The sequence below is a fragment of the Tachyglossus aculeatus genome, chromosome 10 (assembly GCF_015852505.1).
Source record: "Tachyglossus aculeatus isolate mTacAcu1 chromosome 10, mTacAcu1.pri, whole genome shotgun sequence".
In the NCBI taxonomy this organism is placed as follows: domain Eukaryota; kingdom Metazoa; phylum Chordata; class Mammalia; order Monotremata; family Tachyglossidae; genus Tachyglossus; species Tachyglossus aculeatus.
This window is the reverse complement of record NC_052075.1, coordinates 25,928,726-25,946,692: the sequence shown is the minus strand read 5'-3', so window position 1 is coordinate 25,946,692 and position 17,967 is coordinate 25,928,726.

The following is a 17,967-nucleotide window of genomic DNA, read 5'->3' as shown; positions in this document are numbered from 1 at the left end:
GATGGAGAGCGGGGCATTCTGGAAGAGATGTGTCCATGGTATCGCTATGGGTTGGAAACGACTTGAAGGCATAAGACAATAAAAGACTATTCCGCTAACCATGTAGCAACAGTTCAGACATCCTGCTGTCATTATTCTTCTCTCACATCGCTCCAAGAACATCTGTTTGGCTGAGTATGGTATCTGTGTTGGTGAACTAATGGTCTTTCTGGACCTAGTGATCGCATCTAGCCATTTGATGTTAAGTGGGACTTGTTGATGGCTCTGATGAAGGTCCTGGCCTCCCAGCAATACAGAAGGCTGGATACTACCACAGATTCCATAAAGTGACAGAAGTAAAGCACATTAAAAAAACAAGAGTACAACATCAGAAGCCCTGCACAAATAGTTTACTGAGAAATGCAGAGTGCTGTATGCTACCTGGAGGGATCAGAGTGACTAGAGTCAGATTGCCGTGATTCAGATCTTTAAAATGATCTGCAAATGTGGATAATAATTTCAAGCCCAATGTGTGTCAGTGATGTAGGTTTAATTATTCAGCCCCCCCTCACTGATCTCACTGATATAAAAACTGGCAGAAAAACTATTTGATTTCCCCAAATTCACATACAATCACATGCACATACAGACACACACACACACACATGCACTCACACACACACATGCACACAGACACACAGACACATATACGTCTCTGTACAAGCCAAGGTTGGAATTCAGGAGATTTTGTTTTCAAATTTGCATCTGCTTAGAGTTAAAATGAGGTATTTAAGTGTATGTGATCATTTTATTTATCATTTGACTTTTAAAACTAAATTCCCTTGGCAAAGTCTCTGGGCACTTATAAAAGATGAAAAGGTTATACAACGGACTTAATTAAGGGTAAATCAAACAGAAGACACCCAACAGTATACTGAAGGTCAGCGGTTAAAAGCAGGAAGCAGAGGGAATTGCAAAAATAAGGGCTCTCAAAGGAGAACAAGCTGTCTAAGATTGGATCGTCATTCATCCTGTTCCAATCAGAACTGTCCAATTTGCAGCTGTCTGTTCCCTTTCTCGTGACTTTTATGACCACTATGCTTATATAAAATGTTCAGCTGCTTTCCACTCCAGTTTCTACTACGGAGTCCTGTGGCTTATAAGCAGTACCTGTATGTCTTCGGAGGGAAACTATGACTCCGGAGAAAGGGGAGCTGAGCAGTGCCCCGAAAGGACACATGCTAGTCCTGTAGAATACCACAAAAGGCTTCTTATAATAATAGTAATAATTATGATATATATTATAATATATAATTATAATAATAGCACTTTTTAAGCACTTACTGAGTGCAAAGAACTGTACTAAGCACTGGAATAGATAACAGATAATCCTGTCAGACACAGACCCTGTCCCTCATCGTGCTCACAGTCTACGTAGGAAGGAGGGCAGTCATTGAATTCCCATTTTACAAATGAGGAAACTGAGGCACAGAGAAGTTAAGTGTATCTGAAGGAGCATGCCGCTAATCTGTCATTCCAGGTTGACAGAAGGGCACTTGGTGTTTGTGAGTGTCATCAGAGCTTACCCTTGTCTTTGGGGTTTCCTGAGGGTGAGAGTGTGGAGATTAGTGAGAACATCAGCTAGGGAATCAGCAGATCTGAGTTGAATTCACAGTCCTGTCTCTTGATATAGGCTGTTGCAGAATACTGATACAGGTGGTGCATCATCTTAGAACAGTCCTTCAGGGTACCACAATGGACTGAAAAGCATACAAGGGCCTCCATAAGAACAGATGAGGATTGGATCAATCGCTTGATTTCATTAGGGCAGAAACATTAGTCATGGGATTCAATATCTGTCCTTCCTCCTACTTAGATTCAGAGCCTCATGTGGGACACGGACTGTGTCCAATCTGATTAACTTGTACTTACTCCAGTGCTTAGAACAGTGCTTGACACATAGTAAGCCCTTAACAAATATTATTATCATTATTATTATTATTATTATCGTCATTTTGACTGACTAAATGTTTGGTTTTGACTCATCATTCCCTTGTCTGGAACTCCCTCCCCTTTCATATCTGAGAGACCACCACTCTCCCCACTTTCCAAGCCCTACTAAAATCATATCTTCTCCAAGGAGCTTTCCCTGACTATCCTTTCATCTCCCCATCTATATTTTTCCTCCCTTCTGCATCACCTATGTACTTGGGTCTGTGCCCCTAGTTACTTTTATACTCACCCTACCCTCAGCCCCTCACTATTTATGTACATAGCCTTATCCTCTTTCCCTTCCCCTATCTGTATTTTAACATTGTCTATTTCTCCCAGTAGATTGCAAGCTCCTTGTAGGTAGGGATTGCGCGTACCAACTATATTGAACTCTCCCAAATGCTGAGTACAGTGCTCTACACACCATACACCCAATAAATATTATTGATTGATTGATTCATGTTAGTGCGTATGAGAAGAAAGATGTGTAAAATCACTTCTTTGGGTCGGTAATAGAGGGAAAGAAGAGGAGGGGAATATAAGGTGTATATAACAAATGGTTAAATGTGCCTGACTCCTCACAGCCAAATTCAAAGATGATTTCTTGTTTTACAATGGACTTTTCCCTGACTTCCCCCCAGATACTTTTCTGATGATCCTGGTTGCTGTGCCCTTCCCTAGGTATCTTTAGCAATCGATCAAGGACATTTATTTAATACCTGCTGAGTGAAAAGCATTGTAGTACACACTTGGGGAAGTGCAGGAGAAACAGGAGACATGTTCCCTGCCTTAAAGGTGTAGGTCATTTTGTGTCATCATTTAATCCATTAATTATATTTATTGCGTGCTTACTGTATGCAGATCACTGTATAATGTGCTTGAGAAAGGACAGTACAACAGAGCTGGTAGACAAGATCCCTGCCCATAAGGAGCTTATAGTCTTCAGGGTCCAAAAGACAATAAAAAAGATTTGATAGTGGAAATAGTAGAGTATAAGAATGTTTTACATAAGTGCTGTGGAGGAAAGTGCTTATGGGGCTCAGAGCCAAGTGTATAATTGATACAGAGGGGAGAGTGGTTAGGAAAAATAAAGGCACAAACAGAAAAAGGTCTCTTGGAGAAGAAGTGAATTTTAGGAGTGTTTAGAAGGTAGGAAGAGAAGTGGTTCGTTGGATATGGAGGAGAAGGGAGGTCCAGGCCAGAGGGTGGATATTGGCCAGGGGTTGATGGCGGAATAGATGAGATTGAGAAACACAGAGTGGGTTGGTGTTAGAGGAATGGAGTGTGCAGTTTGGAGTCTGTAGGAGGTCAGTGAAGTTAGTGTGCTGAGTACTGTTGTAGGTGTTTGCAAATATGCAACAAAAGTCAAAGATATGTTTCCTGTACTTGATGGGTTTTAATTCAATGGGGAAGGCAAGCACACCCAAACTGTCCAATGCATGATAGACAAAGGGATAAAATATCAATACAAATGTCAAAATCAAAAGTAAACAATGATATCGGTCAACAGACATAATCAGCAGTGTGGCTCAGTGGAAAGAGCATGGGTTTTGGAGTCAGAGGTCATGGGTTCAAATCCCAGCTCTATCAATTGTCAGCTGTGTGACTTTGGGCAAGTCATTTCACTTCTCTGTGCCTCAGTTACCTCATCTGTAAAATGGGGATTAAGAGTGTGAGCCCCATGTGGGACAACCTGATCACCTTGTAACCTCCCCAGTGCTTAGAACAGTGCTTTGCACATAGGAAGCACTTAATAAATGCCATTATTATTATTATTGTTATTATTAATAATCATGAGTGCTCAGAATGGCTGAAGGTGAGGCTGCAGCAGGAAAATGGAGGAGATGCCATTTCAGGTGGGCTTTGAAGGAAGTGGGGAATATGATTCGGCAGAGTTGAATGAGGAGGGAGCTATCTAGTTCCAAAGAAACCCATTTATTTTTGTGGATAGAAAAGAGAATCAGTTGAGAAGAGGAAGAATTCCTCAGGTTGACTGGGTGGGGAGATTGAGCTGACACATCTGCTGGCTCAGTTTAGGCTGTAAAGTAGAAATAAATTTTCCCGCCTGCTGCAGATGGAAAAAACAAAGGTGTCCAGGCCCGGCTTACTCCAGTAAGCCTCTGAGACTTTGGGGAAAAAAATCAATCAATCAAGAGGATTTATACTGTAAGCTCCTCTCTAGAATGTAAGCTCCTTGTGGGCAGGGAATATATCTAACAACTCTATTATATTGTACTCTCCCAAGGGCACAGTATAGTGCTCTGCACACAGAAAACAGGCAACAAATACCTTTGATTATGGCTAGAACAGACTGTGTGTCTTTCTGTCAGGCTATGAACTAAGGACCCACTCATATTAGTCTTGCCTAATGAACTCTACTTTCCTTTAGTAGTTGTCCTCTGCCATGAATAATTTCAGTCTCTGATGATTAAATTCATCAAAAATCAATGTGAGTTTGACTCTAAGAGATAAACAATGAAATATGCAAAAAGCAATATGGCTTGATTTTCCTTAAAGAAAATCCTCCTCATTATGTACTTTACTCATATAGGCTAAGTCTATGTAAGTATCCTCCTTTGATTCATAAATGAACTTCAGGAGCACATTAGTCATCTTTAATGTCAGCATTAGCATTCTTTGAAGAAATCAGAGTGAGGCAGATGCATTTTCTGACTATGATAGAAGAATAGGCTACCGTACCTACCTTCAATTATATCCCCACATTATGGTTACTTTTGAAAAGAAAAATGCTGCTATTTTTCTAGGGACTTCCATTTCTCAGAATGAATCTTTGGTGTCTGAAGAGAAGAAAAGAATGCAGTCAACTCTGAATCATTCAGATGACGTTGAAAGCTGGGATTTGGAGGTGCATAGAGGATTATCATTGAATTTCCATCCTCTCTAATTTATTCATCTCCCATTACCAAAGATATTCTAGAATAGCTACAACAGCCTCCTCACTGCTTCATTCTCCCACCCCCTCCAGTCCGTACTTCACTCTGCTTTCCTGGACATTTTTCAAAAACATAATCCCCAACACATCTCAAATACGTCCAGTTGTTTCCCATTCCTCTCTGTATCAAGCAGAAACTCCTAATCATTGACTTTAAGGCATTCAATCAGCTCTTTCCATCCTACCTATCCACTCTCTTCTTCGGTTTGCACTCTTTGTTCTTATCGAGTTCACCTATTCACTGTGCCTTGCTCATGTCTTTCCCATTGCCCAAATCTTGCTCACTCCCTTCTGCTTTCCTGGATATCCCTCCCACTTTCCTGGATATCCTTTCCACTTCAAATCCCACAGACTACACAACTCTTTTATTTTCAAAGTCCCTCTGAAAGCACATCTTCCAGTTAGAGGTTAAGCAGTGCACACAGTAAGCACTCAATAAATATGCTTGATTGATTGACTGAGATTACCTCAGTTAACCCCTAGGTTATTTCCCTCTTAAGTCACAAATGTGTTTACTAACTCTGTTGTATTTTGCTCCTCCAGTAACTTAGTTCAGTGCTCTGCACACAGTAAGCCCTCAGTAAATACAATTGATTGATTCAGCACTTCTGCACTGATTTATTCACAAATTCCCATGACACTTAAGTACATGTTGTTCTGACCTTATTTACGTAAGCACGAGTTCATTTACATATCCTCTTTTCTCTTCTCCTGTGCACAAATTATTTTTGTGTATCTTCTCTGCTAGGCTATAAGTCTCTGAGGGCAGTTGACACAGCTACTTTCTCTAGCTTACTCTCCCAATCACTTAGCAGAGTGTTCTGCACACATTACGTACTCAATAAATACTACTGATTGATTGATTGAATTGGCTTTGCAACCTGAAGACATTCTAATTAGTTCATTAGAAATGGTGCTTCAATTAGACCTTTACGGATAAAGAGGTGCTCTTGACTGAGAACATTCAGGGAAGATGGAATTTATCTCGTTGCCATTTTGTGTTTTTAACTCTATTTCCTCCTGGGGATTGGAAGTGGGAGGGATTCTCAAAGCCCATTTCTGCTGGTTGTAATTGTATTTATTATGAAAATGACAGGAAGAGCATTGTCTACAATTCCCTGATTTCCATCACGAAGAAACACAACTTTATTTACATAGAGGGCATCTCTTTGAAAATCAAATGTAATATGCCCGAAACTCAAAAGTCATTTTTATTCCTGAAGTATAAAAATGGAAACTCAGTGCCAGGACTTTCATGAACTCCCTTGCCACACAGCTCTTCAGCAAAGCAGAACTAGGAGCTCCACTTGTATCTATTAGCTATATCACTCTCCAGATAGTTTTTATGCAATAGAAAAAACAAGTTTCTTGAATACATGAATAGGAATAAATGAAGAGGAGCAAACAATTTGAGAAAGAAAAAAAAGTCAAGAAATAAGATTTGGTAAAGGCAGGCGATCTCCAAATTACAGCAGGAGAGGATGGAAGAATCCATTTTACTTTTGAAATATACAAGGGGCAAAACAATTGGAGTTGTCTGTCTGGTGCCTGGGTCAAGTTGGGGACTCATTTCTACTTTAAGAATGTTTAGAATTTTAAATGGAACGAGTTCAGGAGTTTAATTTGTTTACTTGTTCGGCAAAGAGGAACATTCTTTTTCACTGAAAGAAGCTCAAGAAAAGACTCAGGTCTTTTTGAACATCAAATGCTTTTTTTAAAAAAAAAAATGTTTTCTTCTGCATAAAACATCCTGCAAATGAATCCAACTGGTTCAGAAAATAATTTTCCTATAAAATTAAATTGAGTTAGATCTCACAAGAGAAAGAATATCCATCGATATCAAATTTGAGTCTGAGTTTCACAAGAATCTGTGGATGACATTAGGAAAGCCTCAAATGTTTTTCTGCATTGCGGTCTTTCAACTGCTTAGCTCTTTTTTCTACTTTCAAATGCTCCTGCTATACCCAATTGGCCTTCCCCCAGCTAGGACTGTAACTGCCCACAATCAGCTCTCAAAATATTCTCCATCTTCCCCGTCTTTTCCCATGAATCAAAAGAGTCTTGTGTTCATTCAAATAGGTCACTGTGACAGGCATCGCCAAATGGGTATTCATAGAGTGCCCATTTACCTGCCAAGTTATCTCTGTGCTAGAGAAGTGAAAATAAATATTTGCCTCCAAATTCCTTCCTTGGTAAAAGATTCAGAAGAACACACAAGAAACAAAGTTGATAACAAAGTCTCTGTGCAATGTGGGACCTCAATAAGGAAGAGAGTTATTACATTTCAGAGACTGGAAGGAAAAATATGTAGATTTGCCAGGTCTAAATACCTAATAATAATAATGGTATTTGTTAAGTGCTTACTATATGTCAGGCACTGAGCACTGTGGTGGATACAAGGAAATCAGGTTGCCCACAGTCCCTACCCCACGTGGGGCTCACAGTCTTAATCCCCATTCTACAGATGAGGTAACTGAGGCATCTCTTTGAAAGTGAAGGGGCCAGCAGAGACTAGCCTTCCTCCCTCTCTCTGGGCTGGCTCCTGGAAGCTCACAGAGACAGCATTCCCTCCTGCACCAGCAGCTCGCCAGTTCACGTTTCGCCGCTACAGCTGGGGCTTTTCCTCCAACCCCTACCATCGGCAGACACCAAAATCTTTGCTCTTTAAAGTGTTAAATAGTCTCTTAATTTGGTAAAACCGAAAACAATTCCAGTTCAAACCTCCTTTCTGTAGATTTAATGCTTTTTCCCAGGACCCTCTGTATTTTCCTTTAGGTGATCCGGGGCTCACATTCCTCTAGCTCGTTTTCCTCTTCTTTTGGGGTGTATCAGGTTCCAGTCTCACACTCTCTGAGTCCTTCAGGAGTGGGGTCTCTCTCCCTCTCAGGGGCAGAAGCCTAACTCCTCCAGTGTCTTAACCCTGGACCCCAAACCTCCTGGGCAACCCTAACCTTATTCTGGGATCGTCTGTAATCTCTCCTTGTACACTTGTCCAACGAGACTCACACCCCCTGCCCTCCCTAAGTCTTGTTCTCCCCGGTACACAGTTCACAACCTGTCACCTCTAAGATGGCCCACGGTCATCTTCTCCGATTACCTGTACCCTCCCCTACTTCCTCCCCAATCCTTCTCATTGACTTGTTCATCCAAGTTGTAACACTTTCCTCGGGGTGGGCACTACAGAGTGAATCTCCTGACTTTCTTCTTCCCTTTTAAGTATGGGATTCCCCCTGGGTGGGGCATTACATCTTGAAATTGATCTTATAAGTGATGACTGTTCTCGCTGTCACCCATCCCCCTGATCAGAAGATGTGTGGGATGGAAGTGCAACTCATAGGGAATTAAAAAGAAGGATAGAAGGGAAAAGCCTTAAAAAGAAAAAGAAAGATTCCTCACCACACCAGCCCGGTTGTCAAATCAGTGAAGGATACATAAAAGAGAGATGGTATCCCAGGCTTACTGCCCTCCAGTTGACGGGATCCAGATTCTGCTCTATTATAGAGTGAAACTCACTACTGATGTGCAGAGCATGGAGAGATTTAGCACGACACAGACACAAACAATGCAACATAACAATGAGAGTTTACTGCAGCAGTACTTCCAGACTGGAAGGCAGCAACAAACAACGATGCTGCAAAAACTGGTACACCAGAAGTTAGGTTGGAAAGCAGGGTTAAGCTCACTGAGGGACAAACACATCAATGCAGCAAGGAACTATCCTTACATCAGAGAAGCAGTGTGGCTTATTGGAAAGAGCATGGGCGTGGGAGTCAGAGGATGTGGGTTCTAATCCCCGTTCGGCCACTCGGCTGTGAGACCGTGGGCAAGTCACTTCACTTCTCTGTGCCTCAATTAACTCATCTATAAAATGGGGATGAAGACTGTGAACCCACGTGGGACAACCTGATTACCTTGTATCTACCCCAATGCTTAGAACGGTGCCGGGCACATAGTAAACACTTAACAAATACCATAATAAATAATAATAATAATTCCCATTTTAATGGCATTTGTTAAGCACTTATATAAATACCGTAATGATAATAATAATAATAACTTATAATGTGCTAGGCACTGTACTAAGGAATGGGCTAGATACAATCAGGTTGGACCCAATCTACATCCCACATAGGACACTCAGGCTTAATCCCCATTTTGCAGAGGAGGTAATTGAAATTTGGAGAAGTGACTTGCCCAAGATTTAACAACAGACAGGTGGGCAGAGTCAGAATTAGAATCCAGGTCCTCTGGCTCCCAGGCCCTTGTTCTTTTCCACTAGGCCACACTGCTTCTTATCTGTCACACTGGCATAAATAGATAGGATCTCACAATGTATAGGATCATTTCACAAATGAATGACATCTGGAAAGAGATTTCTTCAAGCCTTTTCTGTTCCCAACTTCTCTTTGTGTGGCCTAGAGGAAAGAAGACTGGACTGGGAGTTAGAAGACATAGGAGATAGTCCCAGCCTGGCCACTAGCCTGCTGTGGGGCCTTGGGCAAGTCACTGAACCTTTTCAGGTTTCAGTTTCCATATCTGTAAAATGGGGATGACAGACCATGAGCCCTTTGTGGGACATGGACTGTATCTGGTCTTATAAATTATAGCCTTGTATCTAGCCCCATGCATAGCACAAAGTAAGCACTTGCTAAATGGCTTTTTAAATTATTATTGTTACCATTACTATTTTTGTTTATAATAATAACACTGAAAATGAGACTGGACTACAAGCAGAGAAACATCAAACAAAAGTGAAACTGTTTTGTAATATCTTCAAACATTCAAACAGAAAATTTTTATATGCAAAAAAGTAGGGGTGAATATTGAGTAGAATTTTCTTAATGCTGCTTGGGCACATGGAGGCTACATTTGCTTATGGGCATTCAGTTCTATCAAATGATTTTACTGTTTTAAACATATTCACATGTGAAGAAGCTTTGTGTGCTTGGTATAAGTTGTGTGCTTGGTATATAGTGGAAAGCTAAACCCTGATGACCTTTCACCTTTGGGGAGATGTCTACGATTCAGGCCTAGGGTAATGGCAGCAATATGGGCGGCAGGGAGCACTGAGCAGGGAGAAAGGAAGAGGCTTTAGAGCTCAGTGGATGCTGAACAGATCCTGTTGCTCCTGGAATGACTCTGGGGCTCCTTATGATAGGATTTAGGACTGAAAACCCCTGGGAACAGCACTGTCCCATCTAGCAAAATTGTGTTAAAATAACCATCACTTCAATCCTGGAAGGATGATCTTGCTCCAGGACTCATGTGTGTGTTTGAACTGTACTTTCCAAGTAGTTAGTACAGTGCTCTGCACACAATAAACACTCAATAAATACAATTGAATGAATGAATGAATGATTTCACTGATTTATGTCAAGTTTAGCTCTTGAAGGATAGTGACAAAACTGGTCCAAGAGTCACTGTGACCTCAGTGGGAAGCCTGGATAGACCATCACTTTTCACAAAATTGGTCAACCAGGATCTTCGAATTTCATTCAGTGACTGTGCTAAGAAAATATCCCAGGGGAGATAGGTGGCTGTCAAATTCTGGTGTAGATAATAACTGGTATTTTTAAGCTTTTACTGTGTGCCAGGGACTGTGCTAAGCACTGGAGTAGATTCAATTTAATCAGTTTAGACACAGTCCCTGTCCTAATGTGTTCACAGTATCAATCCCCATTTTACAGATGAGGTAACTGAAGCACAGAGAGGTGAAGCGATTGCCCAAGGTCACACAGCAGACAACTGGTAGAGCTGAGATTAGAACCCATGACCTTCTGACTCTTAGACCCATGCTCTATTTATTTTGCCATGCTGCTTCTCAGATTACAATGTCAACTGATTGAACATAGCCCCTTGAGTGAAAGGCCCTATTTTCTACTTCTCTTATAATTTCCCAAGCTCCCTTAGATTTTGAGCTCCTTGTGGGCAAGGGTCAAATCAATCAACTCTAATGTAGTCTTCTCTCTCAAAAGCCAAGTACAGTGTTCCGCACATAGTAACCGCTCAATAAATATCACTGATTGATTGACTGATCTCTGTTTCACATAGTCAGTGCTCAGCGCTCAATTGAAACTGTGACTACTGCTACTGCTGCTGCTACTGATAATGATGATGATGAAAAGTGGTTCTATGGATCTCAATCTCTATGCCTATCCCTTCCCCTTCACTTCCAAGACCAGTTAGGAATTGCCTCTCTCCCTCCTCCTCTCCAGGACTGCTTTTCCGGGTAATGTTCTGGGGGAAAAGCATGAGCCTGGGAGTTATAAGACCTGGGTACTAATCATGGCTCCACCACTTGTCTGCTATGTAACTTTGACCAAGTCACTTAACTTCTCTGTGCCTCAGTTACCTCATCTGTAAAATAGGGATTAAAGTTGGGAGCCTTATGTGGTTGATTAACTTGATTACCTTGTATCTACCCCAGCACTTAGTACAGCACCTGGCACATAGTAAGCACTTAACTAATGCTATTAAGAAAAATTACTTCCCAGATACCAATTGTTTAGAGAGGAGAATTCTCTGCCCATATATGGCCCTACAAGTCCAGAGGGTGGTGGGGAAAGTGACAGAGCATAGGAATAATTGTTACTGTTCCCCTGACCCCACCTTCCTCATTCAGTCAGGCATTGTAAGTCTAGAAAGCCTTGCAGTTCAGTCCATGTGGACCACTAGCCAATAGGGAGTATGGCTACCATGACACTAGCCATTCTGGATGGAAGGGGCCTAGAACATCTTGCAAAGCCCTGGAGATGGATTAGGGAAGGATTTTCCACCTTGCAGGATGAGCAGCTTATCTCCTTCCAGGCATAGAGGAAATGATCCAGCCTCATCTACTTCAACCTCACTGAACACATATTTGATTAATTTGCAGAAGGTGATCTTGTCTTGCCTTATGCTGTCGAGTCATTTCCGGCCCAAAGCGACCTCATGGACATATCAACTCCAGAATGCCCCACCTAAATCTGCAATCGTTCCTGTAGTGTATACAGAAGGTTTTCTTGGTAAAAACACGGAAGTAGTCTTCTTCCACGCAGTAAACTTGAGTCTCCACCCTCGACTTCCCCCATGTCGCCTCTGCCCAGCACAGGTGAGTTTTGACTTATAGCAGATTGTCTTCCACTTGATAGCCAAGCTAGAAATGGAATGGTCGGCCTCTGCTTGACTCTCCCTCCCATAACTGAGACTGGTAGGGTACTAGAAACTCTCCAGGTGCGACCCAGAGAGGGAAAGAAGGTGATCACCATTCCTTAACCATAAAACTCTCCTTTAATACTCCCAACCATACCCCTTGGTATCTTGCCCTTCTCAAAATAATGCATGTTAAATACCCTGGGAAATCTCAGAAGGAAACCTCTGGATGACAACAGGGCTTCATTATGATACAAAAGAATTTACGTTAACACATTACCACTTGTTGCCATATTCATCAAGCATGAAATCTGACAATGCACAATTCAACATTCTACTACTAACCTGCCTTTTCCTACATGTGGCTTTTCTCTCAGTGCTGCTGCTGGTCATCTTGGAGAGTTTCCATTCATTCCCCAGGCAGCAAATTGAAGACATTTGATAAATAAAGATGACAAAGGATGCTTTGATCTGCTATTTTGAAAGAAACCAGAGAGTTCCACTTGTGAAAGGGAGAACAGAAATGCATTTTGGTTCAGAATTTAATTTTTGTCACCTAAAGGAATGAAAAATAAATCAGCTCCTTGACTTGTGGTATCTCAGACTTCCAGAGTCAGGAATGTGCTGATTTCTGCCCAGATATTTTCCTCAGTTACATTCTTCTATTTTGGAAATTACTAATACTGCAAACCCAAAAATATCAGTGAAATATTTGACTGCTTATTAATTGGTCCATTTGAAACGGTCCGACCTTCAAGAGTGTTAACTCCTTGTCAGTAGGGACTGAGTTACTTCCTTTTTTTAATAGTATTTGTTAAGTATTTATTATGGAACAGATGCTGTACTAAGTACGGGGGGGTACAAGCTAATCAGGTTGGACACAGTCCATGTACCACAAGAGGCTCATGGTCTTAATCCCCATTTTACAGATGCAGTAACTGAGACTTTGCTGAAGTTCCTGGTGCCTATGGCTATCTATAGAGTTTGCTTACCCATCGCTTCCCTCACCATCAACAACATTACCATGTATTAAACAAGTTAGAAGCCCTGAATACTCATATGGCTCACTCCCGGCTTGCAAGGTAATTTGAGTCATATGTCTTATCACCCTCTGCCTCAATCCTTCCATCCAGAAAATGAGGATAATATTTCGTTTCTCTGTTTCTCTTAAGGCTATTGTGAGGATAAATAAGGTAACTGAAGAGATTTGGGAACCAAAAGGGCTGTTGGCATATTGAAGTATTGGACTCGGTACTAGTAATTATCCACTTAGTTACTTGAGGCAGTTAAATGAATGTCTGTATCATTACATGGGGGATGGGGAATGCCCGATTTACATAACCCTGCTCCAGATGGACAATACAGGTTTAGAATGGGAGTAAGGGTTCTGTCCCCTTATTTAAAAACTCTTCATGTACGAATGCCTCCCTCCTTGCCCCAAGCAAATGGGAGGTGGGAACTTACCTAAGTTTGTTAATTCAACCTTACATTTTGAAGGTGGTCCAGGCTTATGTTGGGAGGTGACTTTAGATAGGAAAGGAGTGAGGGGGCCCCAGAATGGAGAGAGTCCAGCCGTTATGATCTTCCCCATTGTCCTTAGCTTGTCTCTTCCACATCTCTCACATAATGAAACTCAATGTCCACCCTGTCCTGCTACACCACAGGGGCCTGCTGAAGATGGGGCTAAATGATTCTCTGACATCCCAGGGAGAATTAGTGAGGGACATATGGGCAGAATATTCTCCCTTTTGTACCCAGGTAGATGGATCCCAGCTTTGAACGGAGAATCAAGATCAGAACTGTTCACCTTCAGGACAACGACACTGGTGGACTACAGCCAAACAAATGGGCAAACATTCCTATATCCTTGAGGCACTGGCAGTCTAATTACACCAAATAACTGCTAATGAACCACTTATCATTACAGAGTTGCTCCTTGAGGGCGGGGATCATGTCCAACTAAATTACTGCAACCGCCCAAGTGCTTAGTAGTAGTCTGCATGCTGTAAATTCTCCATTGATTGGTGGTACTGGCCTCAGATGACCTCAACATTTGTAATAGATTGAGGAACTAAAATAACTTGAAGCCCCAGATGTAGAAGCAACTTCTCTACAGTTTTGGTGATTAGGATTATCCTTTCTGAAAATAAAATTTGGAATACTTACCTGGAAAATACTTACTCCATGCCAGGGTCTAGGATGGCAGGGGACACATTCACTGTTGGTCCTGTCCCTGCAATCACCACTCCCTCTCCTCTCCTGCCACCTCAGTGACCTGACCGGACATTACATAGCCAGACTCTTCTGCTGCAGGCCCCGGGATGTGGCCCCAGCCCCTAGGTTAACAGCCTCACTCGGGATGTGGAATTGTGATGCCTCTAGCCGGCTGTGAACAGGTCCGACCCACCCATCAGCACAGAAGCCCATTAAGATGCTGCCACTGCAGAAAGAGTAGAGGGAGAAAGGACAAGGGACACAAGAAGAGGAACATTTGATGGACTCTAAGCTAGTGTCCTCCAACTATCCTGGGACTACCTCCCCCACCATAAAATCCAGACCACCACTCTCTCCACTTTCAAGCATCATTAATGTCACATCTTCTCTACGAGGCCTTCCTTGATTAAGTTCTCTCTTCCCCGGCTCACTCTCCCTTCTTTGTTGCCTATGCACACCTGTGACCTTTAAACATTTGATATGCATGCCACCCTCAACCCCACAACACTTATGTACATGCCTTTAAATTATATGTTATAAATTATTTATTTCTATAATATCTGTCTCCCCCCTCTAGACTGTAAGCTCGCTATGGGCAGGGAAGTCTGCTAATTATGTTGTATTGTACTCTCCCAAGCACTTAGTACAGTGCTCTGCACACAGTAAGTGCTCCATAAATGTCATTGATTGGTTGATTGAAAGAATGATAGACTATAAACTGATCTCTAGGCTGTAAGTTAATTAATAATGATGGTATTTGTTAAGCAATTACTATTTTGCAAATCACTGTTCTAAACGTTGAGGGGGATACAAGGTGATCAGGTTGTCCCAGGTGGGGCTCACAGTCTTAATTCCCATTTTACAGATGAGGTAACTGAGGTACAGAGAAGTTAAGTGGCTTGCCCAAGGTCACTCAGCTAAGTTGCTGAGCGAGGATTTGAACCGATGACCTCTGACTCCCAAGCCTGCGCTCTTTCCACTGAGTCATGCTGTTTTTCTAATTGTGGGTGGGGAACGTGTTAAATCTGTTGGATTGTACTCTCCCAAGCACTTAATGCAATGCTTTGCGTGTAACAAGTATTCAATAAATGCCACTGAGTGATGGAAAAAAGAAAATGAAAAAGCAAATAGGAAAGTACGGTATTTGTGAAGCGCTTACTATGTGCCGAGCGCTGTACTAAGCACTCAGGAGAGTCCGCTGCAGTGGCGGCAATCATTAGTAGTTACGGTACTTGTTAATTAGTAGTCATTAAATTGGTATTCATTTAGTATTCAATTAGTATTCATTCAATCGTACTGAGCGCTTCCTGTGTGCAGAGCACTGTGCTGAGCGCTTGGAAAGGACAATTCGGCAACAGAGACGGTCCCCACCCAACAACGGGCTCACAGTCTATGTGCTGAGCGCTGTACTAAGCACTTGGGAGAGTCCCCTGAAATGGCATTAATCATTCGTAATTACGGTACTTGTTAAGTGCTTACTATGTGCCCAGCGCTGAACCTAAGCACACGGGAAAGTCCAGTACAATGACGTTAATCATTTGCAATTACATCTTTGCAATTGCATCTTGCTACACTCCTACCCAGCCCACACACTTAGCTCCTCTAATATTAACCTTCTCACTATAGCTCAACCTCTTCTATCTCACAACCTGCTCCCGCCTCTGGTCTGGAACGCCTTCCCTCCTCAAATCCAACAGGCAATTACTTTCCCCTGCCCCTCAGTCAAAGCCTTATTGAAGGCACACCTCCTCCAAGAGGCATTCCCTAACTAAGCCCTCCTTTCCGCTTCTCCCACTCCCTTCTGCATCACACTGACTTACTCCCTTTATTCACTCCACCTCCCGGATCCACAGCATTTATGTACATATCTGTAATTTATTTATTTATAGTAATGTCTGTCTCCCACTCTAGACTTTAAGCATGTTGTGAATGTATCAGTTTATTGTCATATTGTACTCTCCCAAGTGCTAAGTACTGTTCTCTACACACCGTAAGCGCTCAATAAATACAACTGAATAAACGAATGAAGTGCTGCTTTTTGACTCCCTGGAGATAAAGGCCTGCTAGCCTTCACATCTACTCAGGTACCTGTTTGCTCCTGAACATTAGCCTCTTGGCTCTCAGGAACCTGCATCAAATTCCGTGGTAAGTCAACAGAACCATCTGATTAATGAGTTATTGTTGCTGACAACCTCTTCATAACCCTTAACCTCTCTGACATCAACATATCCCCTCAATCTGCTCCCTCTAATCAGCCTATCCTTGTCCTCCCTTCCCACCACCTCTCTCATCTCCTCCCCCTCAACCCCATCCCTCACCTTCTTTCCCAGTGCCACCCCTATCCCCCTCCCCCGGAGCCAGCACCCATCAGATCACTCCTATCCAACCTCTCTTACTATCCCTTCCTCCCATTCCTCCACAGCAGACTCAGTCAAGAGCCATCTGTGGAACCCCAGCTCTATCTAAGGAAAACTTCCTTTCAACTTTGATCTTTTCCTGGCCCTTTCACCGCTTCTCCTCTCCATTAGTGAAACCTGGCTCACATCAGATGATACTGTCTCCCCAGTTTCTCTCTTCAGAGTGGGGGCTCATTTTCTCCCACTCCCCAATACTCACTGGAAAAACAGGAGGCTTTGAAGCCCATATCATCTGCCTTCAGGTACTAGTCATGGACATCTACTAACCTCCCCGGGCTCTACATGCAAGTTTCTGAACCATGTCTCCATCACTACATTGATACTTGGAGACTTCAATATGTTCCTGGCGATGATTCTGCTTCCTCAACTCCACCCACCTCCCCCACTTACCAACCTGGATACATGCTCGATATAATTACTTCTAGTCACCGTACAAGCTCTACCCTCACCAACTGTGAAATTCTTCTATCGGACCACAACCTCATCATCTGCCTTCTCTTGACCAAACTCATTCTCTGCAAATATATCCTGTTCCTCACAGAGAATTCAGATTTTTGACCCTCTCCAATTTTCCAAAGTCATCACGCCCCATTTGGTTTCTATACCCAAACTACCTTTAGTTAACACAAAAATTGATGCCCTCAACACTGCCCTCTCTACTGAACTCAGCTCCCTCACACTGTTGTCCTTCCACCAATCTCACCATAAACTCACAACCCTGGATCACCCCCACAGGATGCTCCCTTTGCTCCTGTGCTCAAGCTGCAGAGAGCTGCTGGCAGAAATCCAGACACGAAGCTGATTTCACCCACCAGAAATTCACTCTTCCTTACTTTAATTCCATCCTCTGTTCTACTTGGCAATTATAATTCTCCATCCTTATTGACTCACATACTACACCAGCTGTTTCAGATGTCTAATACCCTCTTCAAACCACCCGGCCCCCACCCTCCCCATCCCTTTTCCCTAATTACCTAGCCCAGCTGATAAAATTGAAACCATCAGGCCTGGTCTCCATAAAATCTCCCCAGCTCCTTTCCAGGCCCACCACTCCCCATCCCTTTTCCCTAATTACCTATCCATGTACTTAACCAATAAAATTGAAAGTATCAGGCCTGGTCTCCCTAAAATCTCCCCAGCTTCTATCCAGGCCCTCCGACCTCATCCTTTCACATCTTATCAAAGTACTGTCTTCCTCTCTCCCCTCCAGGAGTGCCATAGTCAACCATTCACTTTCCAGAGGCTTTTTCCCCACTGGTTTCAAACATGCTCATGCATCCC